Raw genomic sequence first — 16936 nt, 5'->3', positions numbered from 1 at the left:
CCCTCCCTCCTCTCCACCCACTCTTCCCCCGCAACCAATGCGCAATTTCATTATGTATTACTTGTGTCCTTGACCAGAACCTATTTCCATGATATTGTTTACACTAGGATGTTCGTTTAGAGTCTACATCCCCAACCATGTCCCTTTGACCCATGTATTCAAGCAGTTGTTTTTCTTCGGTGTTTTTACTCCCACTATGTTTCCTCTGGATGTGGATAGTGATTTTCCTCATAGGTTCCTCCAAGTTGTTCAGGGTCAATGCATTGCCACTAATGGAGGAGTCCCTTACATTCAATTGTACCACAGTGTATCAGTCTCTGTGTACAGTGTTTACCTGTGTCTGCTCCTCTCACTCTGCATCAATTCCTGGAGGTTGTTCCAGTCCCCATGGAATTCCTCCACTTTATTATTCCTTTGAGCACAGTAGTATTCCATCACCAACATATACCACAATTTGTTCAGCCATTCCCCAATTGAAGGGCATCCCCTCATTTTCCAATTTTTGGCCACTAAAAAGAGTGCAGCTATGAATGCTGCAGGAGGAGGCTTGTCCCAGACCAAGGTTGCCCAGCAGGGGTCCAAAAAGGACCATTTATGGTTGAATGGCTGTCCTTAGGTTCAGCTCCCTCTATGTCCCCTGAAGTAATAATCCTCTTATCTGATTATGGTTTTATTAAATAAAGATAAATTTTAATAACAATTTTGGGTTGGGGAGGTATCAGGGAAGAGGGAATCAGAATTTCCCTAGATTGGGTTTGAGTCTCTCTCAGCTTTTGAGCTGAGGACAAGCCTCACAGGATGATGGAGGGTTTCTTTTATTCCTGTCTATGCTATATCTATGCTAGTTTTCTTAAGTTCAAAGTCTTTAGCAGTAGACAACAAGAGAAAGAAAAGGTTCTGACTTTCAGAGCTGGTTGGGCCTGTCTCTTCAGGCTGATGCCCCTAAAGATCAACCTTACAGTTCAAACCACTCCCCTTTAATCCTTTTGTCCAATGACAGGATTACAGGAATACAGGTAGAGTAAACAGTTGGGAAAATCATGAGTAGAGGTACTTCTATCTAGAGACAGGGAGAGAGCTCTCCTTCCAGTTCAAGGGCCAGAAAAAAGAACCTCTTCCAGATCAACTGTCACTCCAAGTTCCCCTCCCCCCACCAATTCTTGTCAATATCTTCTCTCTAACATTCCAAATGCTATTTGTTCCACCTGAGTGGCAGAAAGTCCAAAACTTGCTTCAGTTTTCCTTTTCACACTGTGCATATTTTTCTCTCCTTTATATCCCTCAAACTAAAAGAAAAAAAGAGGTGTAGCAAATATACTTGTAGCAAATATACAGTCAATAAAAATAAGTGTCTACATTTCTAATATATCCAAAACTGTATGTCTTATTCTGCATTTTGAGTTCATTATTACTCTGTCAGAAGGTGGGTAGTATATGTCAGCATCAATTCTCTAAAATAATGGTTTATCCTTAAATTGACTAGACTTCTTTAGTCTTTCAACAATGTTTTCTTTGCAGTGTTTTTGTCCTTAAAAAAAGGAAGAAATTATTTGATCTGAGAAATGAAGAAAACTTCTAAACTTCAGAGAAGAAGAAGAAAAAAGAACAAGATCAGGATGTGGAGAAGCAGTCCTGGATATTGCTCTCCTATTATGAGATGTTCTGGTGTACAGATCCTATGGAAAAAAGGTTGTCACTAGCAACTCTAAGTGCAAAATTCTCTTTCAGGAAAGCATCATACCCTTTGGTATGATCTACCCTTTGGGTAGCACTATAAGTTTGGAGGGCTGTATATATATTTTGGCAAGTTACTGGCAACCCTAAATGATTATTTTCATTATCTTTAATAAAAAAGAGAGGGATGGAGAACAGTGAGGTTCCATAAAGTCTAGAACTAGCCAGATGCTGTTCAAATTTTCAAAAGAGAGAAAATATGGCATCAGAAAGTCATGCAAATGAACTTGGCTTCTTTTCCTGACAAAACTCTAGAATTATTAATAAAGTCATAGTAGGAAATCAGTGAGTCTTAAGAATCAGTATAGCTCAGTTGAGAACAAATTAATTAATAACTTCACTTCTTTTTTTTGACAAAGTAACTAGACATGCTCCAATGTAATTGGACATTAACACTTTTATTGTGGAATCAAGGTGACTCCGTATTCTTGAAAACTAATTCAGTAGAACTTAACTTCTGCCATATCATACACAAAGCTGAAACGCGGTGATTATGGCATCAGGGTTGAACTATGTGTCTCTTCATCAAGATCGAGCGTTGCTAAGTTGAAAAGGACTCATCATCGGTTTTGCTATAGGGTGATAATTCTTTTCTTGCTATGGCAACTATTCAATGTACTCACTAAAATCTTAGGATGATAGACTGGAATCATAGAATCATGGAAATATAAATAATCTGTACCTAGAAATGCATTTAATAGTTTCTTATGTTGTCTTTTTGCACAAGGCAAAGGGATATGGGCTAGATGATATACAATTAGATAAATACAGAATTAAATGAATGACTATATTCAAAGAGTAATTATTCATGGATTGATGTCAACTTGGAAGGATTTCCAGCTATAAATATTTTTGTGCAAACAAGTCCTTTCCCATTTTTTTATCTCTTTGGGATACAGACCTAGTAGTAGTATATCTGGATCAAAAGGCATGTAATCTTTTATAGCCCTGTGGGCATAATTCCAAATTGCCCTCCTTAATTGTTGGATCAATTTAAAACTCCACCAAAAATACATTAGTGTCTCAATTTTGCCACATTCCCTTCAACATTTATTATTTTCCTTCACAGTCATTTTAGCCATAATGATAGGTATGAGGTAGTACCTCAGAATTGTTTTAATTTGTATTTCTCTAATCAAGAGGGATTTAGAACATTTTTTCATAAGATTATTCATAGCTTTGATTTCTTCATCTGAAAACTGCCTATTCATATCCATTGAGCATTTATCAATTAGGGAAATATTTAGATCCTTATCAAATTGACTTAGCTCTTTATATAGTTAAGAAAATGAGACCTTTATCAGAGAAATTTGTTATAAATTTTATTCTCCTAGTTTGTTGTTTCTTCTCATCTTTGTTGCATTGGTTTTATTTGTATAAAAGCTTTTTTAATTTAATATGATCAAAATTATTTTATATTTTGTAATGTTCTCTGTCTCTTGTTTGGTCATAAATTCTTCCCTTCTCCATAGATCTGACAGGTTTATTCTATGTTCCCCTAATTTACTTAAAATATCACTTTTTATATTTAAAAAGTATACCCATTTTGACCTTATAATGATATGGGGAGTAAGATATTGATCTAAATTTAATTTTTGCCATACTGTTTTCCAATTTTCCCAGCAGTTTTTGTCACATAATGAGTTCTTACTCCCAAAGCTGGGATCTTTGGGTTTACCAAACACTAGAATCCTGATGTCATTTACCCCTAATCTATTCCATTGATCCACCTTCTATTTCTTATCCATTACCAGATTGTTTTGAGGATTACTGCTTTATTCAGAAATGTATATTATAGTTTAAGACCTAGTACTGCTATGCTACCAACCTTTACCTTTTTTTCATTAGTTCCCTTGATATTCTTGACCTTTTGTTCTTCCAGATGAATTTTGTTATTATTTTTTCTAGTTCTATAAAATAGTTTTTTGGTATTTCGACAGGAATGGCACTGAATAAGTAAATGAATTTAAGTATGTGTGTCATTTTTATTATATTAACTTGTCCTACCTATTAGCAATTGTTTTTCTAATTATTTAAATCTCATTTTATTTGTGTAAAAAATATTTTGTAATTATGGTCAGATAATTTCTGCATTTTACTTGGCAAATAGATTGTCAAATATTTTATATTGTGTACAGTGACTTTAAAGGGAGTTTCTTTTTCTAAATCTTGCTGATGATTGTCTTTGGAAATATATAGAAATGCTGTTAATTTATGTGGGTTTATTTTGTATCCTGCAAGTTTGCTAGTTATTAATTATTTTGATTAGCTTTTTTAGTTGATTTTCTAGGATTCATTAAGTATACCATCACATTATTCACAAAGTGATAGTTTAATTTCCTTTTTGCCTTCTTTAATTCCCTCAACTTCTTTTTCTTCTTTAGTTGGTAAAACCGGCATTTCTAGTACAATATTAAATAATAGTTGTGATAATGGGCATCCTTGCTTCACTCCTGATCTTTTTGAAAAGGCTTCTAACTTATCCCCATTAAAGATGATACTTGCTGATGGTTTTTGGTAAATACTGCTTATTATTTTAAGGAAAAGTCCTTTTAGAAACTGTGGAAAAGAAAATGCATTAGAAAAATATGTAATCAATCACATAATGTGATGAGGATATGATTGGGGTTTTGATGTTAAAGGATCTCACTACTGCAGATATGAATAACACAGAAATGGGTTTTGAACAATGATGCATGTATAACCCAGTGGAACTGTTTGTTAGGTTTGGGAGTTGGGAGGAAAGGAGGGGAAAGGGGGAATCATAAATTATGTAACCTAATGTAATAGGTAAGCATTTCAATTTTTTCTCTAAAAATGAATATTCACTCAGATTATTGGGGGAAAGTCTGAAGAGAAACCCTATAAAAGCATATAAAATTAAGACCCTATAAAACTAATTTTTTAAAAGCAAAAGTTCCTTATATTCCTATGCTTTCTGGTGTTTTCAAAAGGAATGGGTGTTGTATTTTGTTAAAGGTTTTTCTGTATCTATTGAGATGCCTATGCATTTCTATTATTTTGATTATTGATATGGTCAATCATGCTGATGGTTTTCCTAATATTAAACCAGCCTTGCATTCCTGGTATAAATCCCACCTGGTCATAGTGAATAATTCTTGTAATATACTGTATAGTCTCTTTGCTAGTATTTTATTTAAGATTTTTGCATCAATGTTCATTAAGGAAATTGGTCTGTAATTTTCTTTCTCTGGTTTTGGTCTTCCTGGCTTATGTATCATAACCATATTTATATCATAGAAAGAATGTGGTAGGATTCCTTCATTACTTATTTTGCCAAATAGTTTGTATTAGATAGTATTGGGTTTAATTTTTCCTTAACTATTTGATATTAGTTCACTTGTGAATCAATCTGGTCTTGGGTATTTTTTCTTGGGAAATTCATTGATGACTTGATCAATTTCTTTTTCTGAGTTGAGATTTTTAAAGTATTCTATTTCCTCTTTTGTTAATCTAAGCAATTTATATCTTTATAAATATTTATCCATTTCACCGAGATTATCAGATTTATTGTCATGTAATTAGGCAGAATAGTTCCTAATAATTGCTTTAATATCCTCTTCATTTCCTTTTCATTTTTGATACTATTAATTTGATTCCTTTCTTTTTTAAGAAAATCAAATTAACCAATACTCTATCTTTTTTCTATAGAACCAGCTTCTAGTCATATTTCTTAGTTCAAGAGCTCTTTTACTTTCAATTTTGTTAATTTCTCTTTTGATTTTTATTTAGTCTTTAACTGGGGATTTTTAATTTGTTTGGTTTCTAGTTTTATTTGTTGCATATCCAATTCATTGATCAGCTTTTTCTCTATTTGATTGATATATGCATTCGGGGATATAAAATTTCCCCTGAGTCTTGCTTTGGCTGTATCCCATAAATTTTGATATGTTACATCCTTGTCATTCTCTTCAATAAAATCATTGATTGTTTCTAAGATTTGTTCTTAAATCTACCTGTTTTGAAAAATTAGATTATTTAGTTTCTAATTAAAAATTTTTAATTTTTCTTTCCACAAACTCTTATTGATTATAATTTTATTGCATTATGATCTGGAAAAGTTGCATTTATTATCTCTGCTTTTTTGCATTTGGTTGTGAAGTTTTTATGTCCTAGTGGCCAATATTTGTATATGTGACATGTGCTGCTGAAAATAAAGTTTATTCTTTTTTATCACTATTCACTTTTCTTCATATATCTATTAAATCTAACTTTTCTAAAATTTAATTCACTTCCTTTACTTGTCTTATTTAATTAGATTTATCTAGTTCTGAGAGAGGAAGGTTGAGGTACCCCACTAGTATAGTTTTACTATCTATTTCCTCCTTAAGGTCCTTTAGTTTCTCCTTTAAAAATCTGAATGTTATATCATTTGGTGCATATATATTAAGTACTGATATTTATTTATTGTCTATACTACCTTTTATGAAGATGTAATTATATTATTTATCTCTTTTAATGAGATCTATTTTTGCTCTTTTCTGAGATCATGATTGCTACTCCTGCTTTTTTTTTTTGTCTCAGTTGAAGCCCAATAGATTCTGCTCCAACTAGCTTTACTCTATGTGTATCTATCTGTCTCAAATGTCTTTCTTATAAAAAACATATAGTTGGATCCCTGTTTTTAATCTACTCTGCTATCTGATTCTGTTTTATGGGTGAGTTTATCTCATTTACATTCACAGTTATGATTACCATATATGTATTCCCCTCCATCATGATTTCCTCTTTTAATCCTTCCCTTTCTCCTTTTACTCTTTCCCTCCACACCGGTGTTTTGCTTTTGGTCACTCCCCCCACTTTCCTTTCTCTTTTATTACTCCTCTTCCCACCACCACCCTTCTCATTCCCCTCCTACTTCTCTATAGGGTCTTTAATCACCCTCCCAACTTCTCCATTTTTCTTTACCACTCACTCACCACTCACCACTCACTTTCTTATTCCCTTTCTAATTCTGAATAAGATAAGATATGATTCTATACCCCAATGAATCTGACTGTTATCTCTCTGAGCCAATTCCAATGAAAGTAAGGTTTAAGTTTTACTTATCATGACCCTCATCCTCCACTCCTCTGTAATAGTATTCCCTCACAAATATGCCTGTTTGTGTGAAATAATATATCCCATTTTATTTCTCTGTTCAGAGAGGGGTAGTATCTCTGGTATGGAGGGCTTGTCATGCCCTCCTAGGGCAGCTCTCCAGCCACTGACCCCCACCTGACACCCAACTCTCACTTGTGGCTCCTAGTAGCTGCTAGCATGAAGCAGCGGCCACACCCTGGGCAATGGCTTTGACAGGCCGGCTAAACCTTTTGAGGGTAGCCATCGGGCTGTCGACCCCTGGTGAACCAGGGCTTTGCTCACCCAGCATGTGAAGACTGCTTCAGCTGAACAGACGGAAGAAACCAACAAGAAGGTTCAATGGCTAAGAAGGCAACACAGCAAATCACTGTGGAGTACTTAGGGTGTGTTGGAGCACAAAGGACAACATGGCCATCCAATGCAGCTGAGGAAGTCTACAGGTGTAACAACCTTTCGTGCCACTGGACCCAGGCTTCCAATGCCGAGAGAGTGGGACTGTCTCTGTGCATCAACTCTTCCACTTAAATCACTTTCACACACAAGTGTCTTTGTGCAAACCCATCTATCCATAAATGAAAACACACAAAGATAATTGTCATTCTCAGTTACCAAGAGACTACTACTACTTCTCTCTTCCTATTTCTCTTAGTACAATCCTCTTTTTCACCCCTAGTTTTTTTACACATCATCCTAAACAGCTTACCACCACACTTTCTATGTATACTTTTCTAACTACTATGATAATTATAACAATTTTTGAGTTATCTTTCATCTTTCCATATAGAAATATAAACAATTTGACCTTATCAAATTCTAATTTTTTTTTCTCTTTCTTATTTACCTTTTTGTGGTTCTCTTAAATTTTGTATTTGGACATCAAATTTTCTGTTTGTCTGATTTTTTCATCAAGAATACTTGGAAATTTTCTCTTTTATTAAATGACCATACTTTTCCCTGAAAATATATAGTCAGTTTTGATGGTTAGGTGATTCCTGTTTGTAAACACAATTCCCTCACCTTCCAGAATATCATATTCCAAGCCTTCTGGTCCTTCAATGTAGAAACCACCAAAACCTGTGTAATCCTGACTGGGGTTCCATGATATTTCAATTGTTTCTTTCTGGCTGTTTACAGTATTTTCTCTTTGACCCAGGAGCTTTTGAACTTGGCTATAACGTTACTGGGAGTTGTCATTTGGGGATTTTTTGCAAAAGATGCTCTGTGGATTCTCTCATTTTTTATTTTACCCTCTTATTCAAGAATATCAGGGGAGTTTTCTTGGATAATTCTTGTAATATGATGTCTAGGTGGTCATGACTTTCAAGTAATCCAATAATTCTTAATTTGTCTCTCTCTTGGATCTATTTCCAAATCAGTTGTTTTTTGAATTATATATTTCATATTTCTTCTATTTTTTCCATTCTTTTCATTTTATTGTTCCTTGATGTCTTGTAAAGTCATTAGCTTTTATTTACCCAATTCTAATTTTTAAAAAATGAATCTCTTCCATGACCTTTTGAGCCTCCTTTTCTATTTGGTCCATTTTACTTTTCATGGCACTGTTTTTTTCAATGGATTCTTTTGCCTCTTTTTCCAGTAGGTCAATTCTACTTTTTCTTCATTATATTTTGCTTTTTTGCAGTTGACCAGTTTTGGTTTTTAAGCTGTTATGTTCTTTTCTTTTAAAAAAAACCCTTACCTTCCACCTTAGAATCAATACTATGTATGGTTCTAAGGTAGAAGAATGGTAGAGGCTAGGCAATGGAGGTTATGTGACTTATCCAGGATCACAGCAAGGAAGTATCTGAGGCCAGATTTGAACCTAGGACATCTCATCTGTAGGCCTGGTTTTCAATCCACTGAGCTACTCAGCTGCTCCCCCCTCATTTTCTTTTTGAATGACTAATTTTTTCCTCATTTTTCTTTGACCTGAATTTTTTTATTTTTGAATTCCTTTTTGAGTCCTTCCAGAACCTAAGACCAATTCCCCCACCATTTATTTAAAATTTTGCATGTGGTTGCTTGGATCTCACCATTTCCTGTTGGTTCCATGCTTTGTTCTTTGTTCCCATAGAGATTTTTGAGCATTAAGTTTTTCTTTTGCTGTTTGCTCATTTTCCTAACTTTTTTCGCCTGTGGATTCGGAATTCTGAAAGCTGCTGGCCTTGCTGCTTCTGTTTCCTCTGCTACTGGCTTTTGGAGTTTGGCACTGAGAACTGTTTTGCCTTGGGGCTAAGTCTTCATCACCGGAGTACAGTCTTGAAAGGGTCCAGCACTATGGACTTCTGGTTCTACTGTGAGCTTCTTCCAGGGCCTGGGACTTCAAGAAGTTGATTCCGAGGTGCTCTTTTGTTTGTGTAGCCTGTGTCCTGGAATCCCAAAGTTAGCTTATGCTCAGTTGCAGAACCTGGCACAGTAAGTTGGGGGGTGGTTGGCCAGCACTTCTCTGTGTTCAGTTTTGCTTCCCCCATATCCTGTGAAAATCAACTCTCTCTGCCTAACTTTCAAGCTATGTTCATTGGGAGAGCACCCTCACTCTATCATTTTGAAGCACTATTTAAAGATTGGTTTGGAAGGATTGTCAGAGAAGCTTTGGCTTTCACTGCTACTAAGACACCATCTTGACTCTGCCCCTTCAGAGGCAGCATAAAAACACTTTTGCTTTGACTCCAGAGTCACTTCTTTTGCTACACCAAACTCTCTATTAACTAGAGCAGTGACAGTGTGAATAAAGAAAAGAAGACATATACTAGACATATAATGAAGGTAGAAATTACAAGATTTGACAAGATGTTTGATTAGGTGGCAAAAAAAAAGTGAGGAAAGAGTCAAGAATGACTCCAGGATTTAGAGGATAGTTCTAATGAAAGGAAATTTTAGAGGAGACCTTAATTTGGGGGGCAAAAAGAATGAAGTCTGTTTTGGCTGCATTAAATTTTAAATGTCTGTGGGTTATCTTGACGGAGCTTTCTATTAGATAATTACTGATATAGGACTGAAGTTATAGAAAGGGATAGACATGTAAATTTGGGAGTCATATAAATAAAAATAATAGGAACTCTTGTGATTTGATGAGAACAACAAGAAAAAAGTATACAGGAGAGGAAAGGATCTAGGAAAAAAGCCTAGAGTATGAAAAAATTAAATTTATATCTCTAATAATAAAAATATTATATTTTATGAGGTTTATTAAGGATCATTTGAAAATCAGGGAATAAAGAAGATACAAAATAAAAACCATGTTCCCATGGCTGATTAGCCCATTTAAAATGCCTGCACTTAGCTTACCACTATACTTGCTACATCATTGCAAGGAAGGAAGAGCAGAGAGAGTGGGAGGCATTACTCCCAGTTAAATACCAATTGTGATCTCACCAATGTGGAGACTCAGGTGAAATTATAGGGAATTTTGAGAAATACCAAGGACTTCTGGGGATTGAAGTCTAGGGTTCAAAATCTCCATTTTTATAAGTTAAAAAAAATGCTTGATAGAATGATCTAACAAAAATATCTGCTAAGTAGCAGTTAGACAGATAGGAAGAGAATTAAAAGAGACCAGTGTCACATCAGACTAAGCTCACCAAAAGCTACTGAGTTATAAGATAGAATCAGAACTGAGAAGTCTGTCAGATTTGCCATTAAAAGATGTTATTCCAACTGAGTGAAGAATATAAAACCTGGAGAATTAGTAAGCATGTCGTGTTAACAATATTAGACTATATACAAAAATAATTTTGCATTAGAGTAATATATAATATTGTTTGTCCTTGGTTTTCAAAGAGGACCAATGACATCATGGGGCAGTATCTTGATTTGCACGTGAATGGAATTTAAGTGAGGCAGAGGTGCATAAAATTTTCAGTTTCATTGTCTCTTCCAGTCATCCAAGTCCAATGTCAGAAGAAAAGTCAGGATGAATGGTGATGGCCATGAATATAGTGGATGATGTTGGCTTCTTCCATATCTGACCAGCCTGTAAACCTCACACAACATATATTACAATGGCTTTCATGGCCATAGGAACAAATTTTTCTCATCTGTCCTCTCCAGTGGTGGATATCATCATATACTTGGACTAAAAAACTTCTAAGGCACTGATTGGTTCAAAGTCTGTCAGGTAATATCAACCTGGTTTAGCCCACCTCTTGAGATTGTTTTACTGGGGTGTACAGCACATGCTATAGTTCCTTGGAGCTACAGGGGAGAGTTGAATGAGAGGTAGAAACCAGAGAAGAATGAATAGCCCTGAAACGGGCTTGGCAAGTCCTCACACCAGCAGTTCTAGTGCTCAGATAAATGTAAAGTTATATAATTAGTTTAATCATCACTTCCTAACTGGATATTCCATTAGACTTCTCCATTATTTCCAGAAACTTATTTTCCTGCAAGATCAAATAAACTTTGAAATTTACACCTCCTCACGTCAATCAACACCTAAGTACCCTTGTAATATTGATAGGGAAAGAATGTGGTAGGTATGAAGAACAGAGGATACAGAAGGTTTGTACCAAGGGTATGGAGGATTTGAAGGGAGAGAGGGAATATGGCTGCTGGTGAGGTAAAAGGAGAGAGATGCCCCCTTCCGAGAGGCTATTTTTTAACCAAATGGGGTGTCCAAGAAATGAGCCACTTATGATAGCCTGTGGGGATGATGTTTTCTTGCTATATTGCTGCCAAACTTGCCCCAGAGCAGGTAAACACAGACCTTCCTGAGGGACAAGCCTTTCCCCAGAATTTGGTCACCCAGACGGGGTCCGATAAGGAATGTTTGTAATTGGATGACTAAACTGAGGTTCAGCTCTCTATATGTCCCAGGAAAGATAGTCCACTTATCTGACTGCAATATTCAAATAAGATAAATTTTAATAACCAGTTCGGATTGGAGAGGTTTCAAGGAAAAGGGAAGAGGGATGTCCCTAAATAAGGTTGGAGTCTTTCTCAGGTTTGAAGCTGAGGCCAGGCCTCACATGCTGGTGGAGGGATTCTCTTATTCCTGTCTGGTTGGGCCTGTCTCTTCAGGCTGAAGAAATCAAGGCACTCCTATCCAGACTAGGAATCCAAAGCTCCTCCCACTACCTATGCCAGGAAGGAAGTGCTAGTCAAAAGACCCACTGACACTTGTAAAAATGGAGTCTTGAATCTAGGACTTCAATCCCCAGAAGTCCTTGCTCTACTTCCAAGATGCTTTGTAATCACATTGAATTCTCATCTGGGCCAAGAGCAAATTATTATTTAAAGAGTCTCCATCTACAGTGGGGTCTCTCTCTCTTCCTGTTTCCACTGGGAAGCAGACACGTCTTTTTCATAATGTAGGTGAGGTTTTCTAGGACTCTCTGGGCCTAGACATGTGCTTTCTTATTCTGTATTTTCTTTAATCTGTAACCTTTAATAAACCTCTAAAAATATAATACTCCTTGCAGAGAGAAATTAATTTCTACCTGCCTCAGTTTCCCCCCAAAATTTTAACTCTTACAGTTTGGCATAACCACTTCAGGAAAATGAAATATCTCAATCTTCTGATTCTTTTCTCTACTAAGTTCAGCTTTTAATAGCTAGTGCCTAGAATTTTTTTTAACCACGTTTCTCCAAGATGCTTTTTTAGAAAACCATCCTGATCAGCTCCTGCTGGCAGCCATCCCCTTCAGACTTTCTTGATTCAATATCGATCACCTGGTCACAGTCCTTCTGGCCCAGCTACTGTTGCCTGTAATCTGGACCTGTTTGATTGATATCGCTCACTTGGTCCCAGCCCTGCCCACCCTGGTGCTCTCTCTCACTCACCCAGTCCCTGTTCAACCCAGATCTCAATCACCTGATGACCCACCTGCCTGCCCCAGCAAAACTCTAGCCTTGGAGCAGATCACTCAGGACTCATTTGCACCAGCTGGTAACAAACAGGGTAATTTTCCCTTAGGCTAAGATTAGCCACATGGACTGGGGCAGGAGGAGTTATCGTAGGAGGGGAGAGAAAAAAAGGAGAGAAGAGACTTACAAACAGGAACTTAAAAACATGGTTATTTTACAAGGATATCTTTTAATTGCATTGATCCTTTTATTGACTTCACCTGCATGTCAGGAAAAAAATTCAGCTCTGTACAACCATTTAGCTAACTTTGGGGAGGCAGCTGGGTGTCTCAGTGGACTGAGAGCCAGGCCTAGAGATGGGAGGTCCTGGGTTGGAATATGGCCTGAGTCACTTCATGATGGCGTGGCCCTGAGCAGATCGCTTGGACCCCATTGCTTAGCCCTTACCACTTTGCCTTCTTACAATACACATCTAAATGGATAAAAATCCAAGGAGCTTTAAAAGAGACTGGATGTTACATATTTTAAGGCATTTCAGATTCCAATGGTTTATAAAAATCTCTGTATTCTATTGCATTTTGCTGTTTGTTTTGTTTATGGTTTAACTTTGTGATTTTAAGTTCATTACTGCATTCAATATTCTGTTACACTGAATCATTTTAATGTATTGAGTTTTAACTGCTGTTATATTCTGTTGCTTTCCCCCTATAACCATACTGAACAAATATCATTGTAATTAAGCCCATATATGAAAACAGCTTTTCTATTTTTGCCTTTGTAAATTGTCACATAGCAGACAGATGGACTTCATCAGAACTGGTTACAATTGTATTAACAACCTTTGGAAAATTTATGTGCTAAATATCTCAATTGATTTTAAGGGTTTTTTAAACATGATTTTTGGAATTATTTTTAATAATCTCTGGTTATTTTGCCTGCCCCTTCCCCTACCATGAGATAAGGCCCATTCTAGTAGAAGAAGTGAAATACAATTATAACCCCCAACCTTCCTGCATTTCTAAATATGTGAATGGAAGTTGGGCAGTTAATCTCAGGGCATTTGTATCCCTAAAAAGCCTCCAAAAAAGGAGCACCCCTTATTTATACTCTTTAGCTCACTACTTTACCTCTACCAGAATGATATCTAGATTTCTTGATGATGTTCTAAACCCAAAATGAGTTTTACTTTGTTTTAAAATATGTTTATTACCAAGGTTGAAAGATTGCTACGTTTGTAAAAATTGTGACAAATATCCATCACTTCATAGGTCTTGTAAAATGTCATACAGCAACTTATGTGAAATATAATAGTGTGTTTGTTTGCTATTGTAATTAATTGGGCTATTGAGGATTTTGGGGATATTGATATCTACATATTTGTACTACTGTTCTTTAACAATGACAAATGTTACCTTGCTCAATTCATTTGCTTTCACTCATCATGGCCAGATATGAAGAGGAAATGGATCTCATTTTTGGTGAGAAAGCCTTATAATCTTTATTTTCTTAGCTGACACAGTGTGTCAATGATTATAAGCTATATTTTTGAATTTTTAAAAACTCTTTTATTACATTTTCTTGCATTGCAATATACTAATTCAGTTTTTTAATTTTTATTTTTTCTCTCCTTTTTATATTTGAAGCACATGTCACCAGTATTAAGATTTTCTTTAACTTTTTTATTTTCTAGTAATATAAGTTTAAGATACATTTGCTAATGCATGCCCTAAAAGCTTGGGACTATAAAAATGATGCCACTAATTATTTAAAATGAATTATGGGACTTTGCTTAATACTTCTGTCTGATTCCAGGACAAGATATACACAAAAGAGCCATTTCACAATGCCAAAGAAGCACAAAGCTAAACTCCATAGTGCCAATCGAGCACAAGGTCAAAGAGACCAACCAGTCCTGGTGGGATTGATGTAATTTTGTGCTTAGACAAAGAGGACTTGAACGTGGTTGGGGTTTGAGGTTGTGGCTGTTTAAAATGTGTTAAAGGCAGGTCTTCCTTGTTCCACATTTTACCAAGTATCTCAAAATTTGGCTCCTACAATCTAGTCTCTTTTTTTCTGTCTTTCATAGTGTGGTAACTTTCTGTAGGCCTGACTACTGACTGGGTAAATGCATCATTGCTTAGATCATTTTAATTTGGCCCTGATTCAAGGACCTGTTATAGATTTATTTTTCTTTTACTTAGAATTTTCACACATAAGACTTGGATAGTCTATATTTTATCCAGTATTTTCTTTTTTATTTGCATTTTTCTTATGTCTTTTTAATAGCTCTTGCCAATTGATTCATATACCTCATACGTCAGCCATGCATCCCCAAGCGATCCTGTATTTTTCTATCACCCACAACATGGAGAAATGTAAAAAAATATCTTTATTTAAATTGCAAAGTTTAAATTCCCTTAAAGAAGAACTTTAGGTAAAGAAAGATGCGACCTCATTGAATCCAGAAACTGAACTGTTGGAGAATACACCATGAAGAAGCCTCCATACCATAAGCTGCACAAGAAGATCAAGAATGAACTTCGGGTGTAGTTTACTGAACATTTATTTGTAGGTATACTTTCATGCCAAAGGGGACTGTCCCCTAACTGGCTTTTTGTCAATGCATCCAGCAATTATTTTGTCTTTATTTTTTTTGTCTTTATTTTTCTCTTATCCTCAAATTATTGTAATCTTTAAATTGATTATGTTTTTATGATCCTTTGAGGAAATCCTTCTTCCCAAATGATCACACAAAGAATTGTAAAAATGAAGTCTTGAATCTAGGACTTCAATCCTCAGAAGTCCTTGCTTTACTTCCAGGATGCTTTATAATCTCACTGAATTCTCATCTGGGCCGAGAGCAAATTATTATTTAAAGGGTCTCCATCTATGGTGGGGTCTCTCTCTCTCTTCCTGTTTCTGCTGGGAAGCAGACGCGTCTTTTTCATAATGTAGATGAGGTTTTCTAGGCCTCTCTGGGCCTAGACACATGCTTTCTTATTCTGTATTTTCTTTAATCCTAAAACTTTAATAAACCTCTAAAAATATAATACTCCTTGCAGAGAGAAATTAATTTCTACCTGCCTCAGTTTCCTCCCCAAATTTTAACTCTTACACACTCCCAGTTGCCCCTTCCGCCACCAATTGTCAGTCTTGACAATTTCTTCTCTCTCTAATATTCCCATTGTTGCCTGTTCCAACACAGTGGCAAAAGTCCAGAACTTGTTCTAGTTTCCTTTCCACACCCTCCACCCCTTGGGCACCTCCCTCCCTCTGATTTGAGAGGATGGAGAAAGGAAATCACAAGTTCCTCCCAAATCTTCAATTTAAGGAAGGACCAAGACAAATATCTCATCATTTTCCACCTACTTACAGGACTTCATCATGTATAATTGAAAATCTGTTACCATAAAAAAGAACTATATTTCCTAGGAGGCCACTAACTTCCTGTCATTATGTACTTCCTGTAGAAAGAGGATATTATGTGGGGATGTGGAAGGTCCCCCCTCTTTATTTCCTGCCCTAAGCTTGGTGGTAGTAAAGCTGGTGTTTGAACTGGCTAATCAGCCATGGGCACATGGTCTTTATTTTGTATCCTCTTTATTCCTTGATTTCTAATGATCATTTAATAAACCTTTAAAATATAATATTTTTATTATTGAGATTTAATTTTAACTTTTACATAGATGTCAACCACTAGTCAGAGAAGAACCTCTCAATTTCTTAAGATTGCCTAGATAAATTTTTTTCCAAGCCACATTTCTCTTGCCAAGGCTTTTTGCCCACCCATCCACCCTCACAATCTTTGAACTCCCTTTGGAGCTGCTGCCTTTTTCTTCAATCCCTACTTTTTGTCTGGTTACCCTCCCTATGGGTCTGGCTGTTTTAAGTTTGAGGACTCTTGCCCATCTGTTTGAACCCGTGTTTGTGTTCCTAGTTCCTCACTGTTGACTCTGGCATTGCTGATACTGCTTCCTACTAACCTTCTCCATCCAGATCTCTCACCTGGACCCAGTCTCAGGTCCCAGGCTGCTGGTAGCTGCCTTTGTGTCTTCAGAATCACAAACCAACTAGTAAAAGCTGAGATGTTCTTTCCTTCAGACTCCATGTGGCAGGGGACCTCAGGGGGTGGGGGGAGGGAAGAAGGAAGTTAGTCTTCCGAACAGGAAGTTGATTACAAGCATGGTGTATTCTATGAAAGAGCAGTGCATTGCCTATTTCAAACAGCTTCTACCATTCATGAGTGCACTGATCCTTTAATTTATCTTACCTGAGATCTAGGGGAGAAATTCAT

This window comes from Monodelphis domestica, chromosome 4 (assembly GCF_027887165.1).
Source record: "Monodelphis domestica isolate mMonDom1 chromosome 4, mMonDom1.pri, whole genome shotgun sequence".
Classification (NCBI taxonomy): domain Eukaryota; kingdom Metazoa; phylum Chordata; class Mammalia; order Didelphimorphia; family Didelphidae; genus Monodelphis; species Monodelphis domestica.
Note: the sequence above shows the minus strand (reverse complement) of the source record.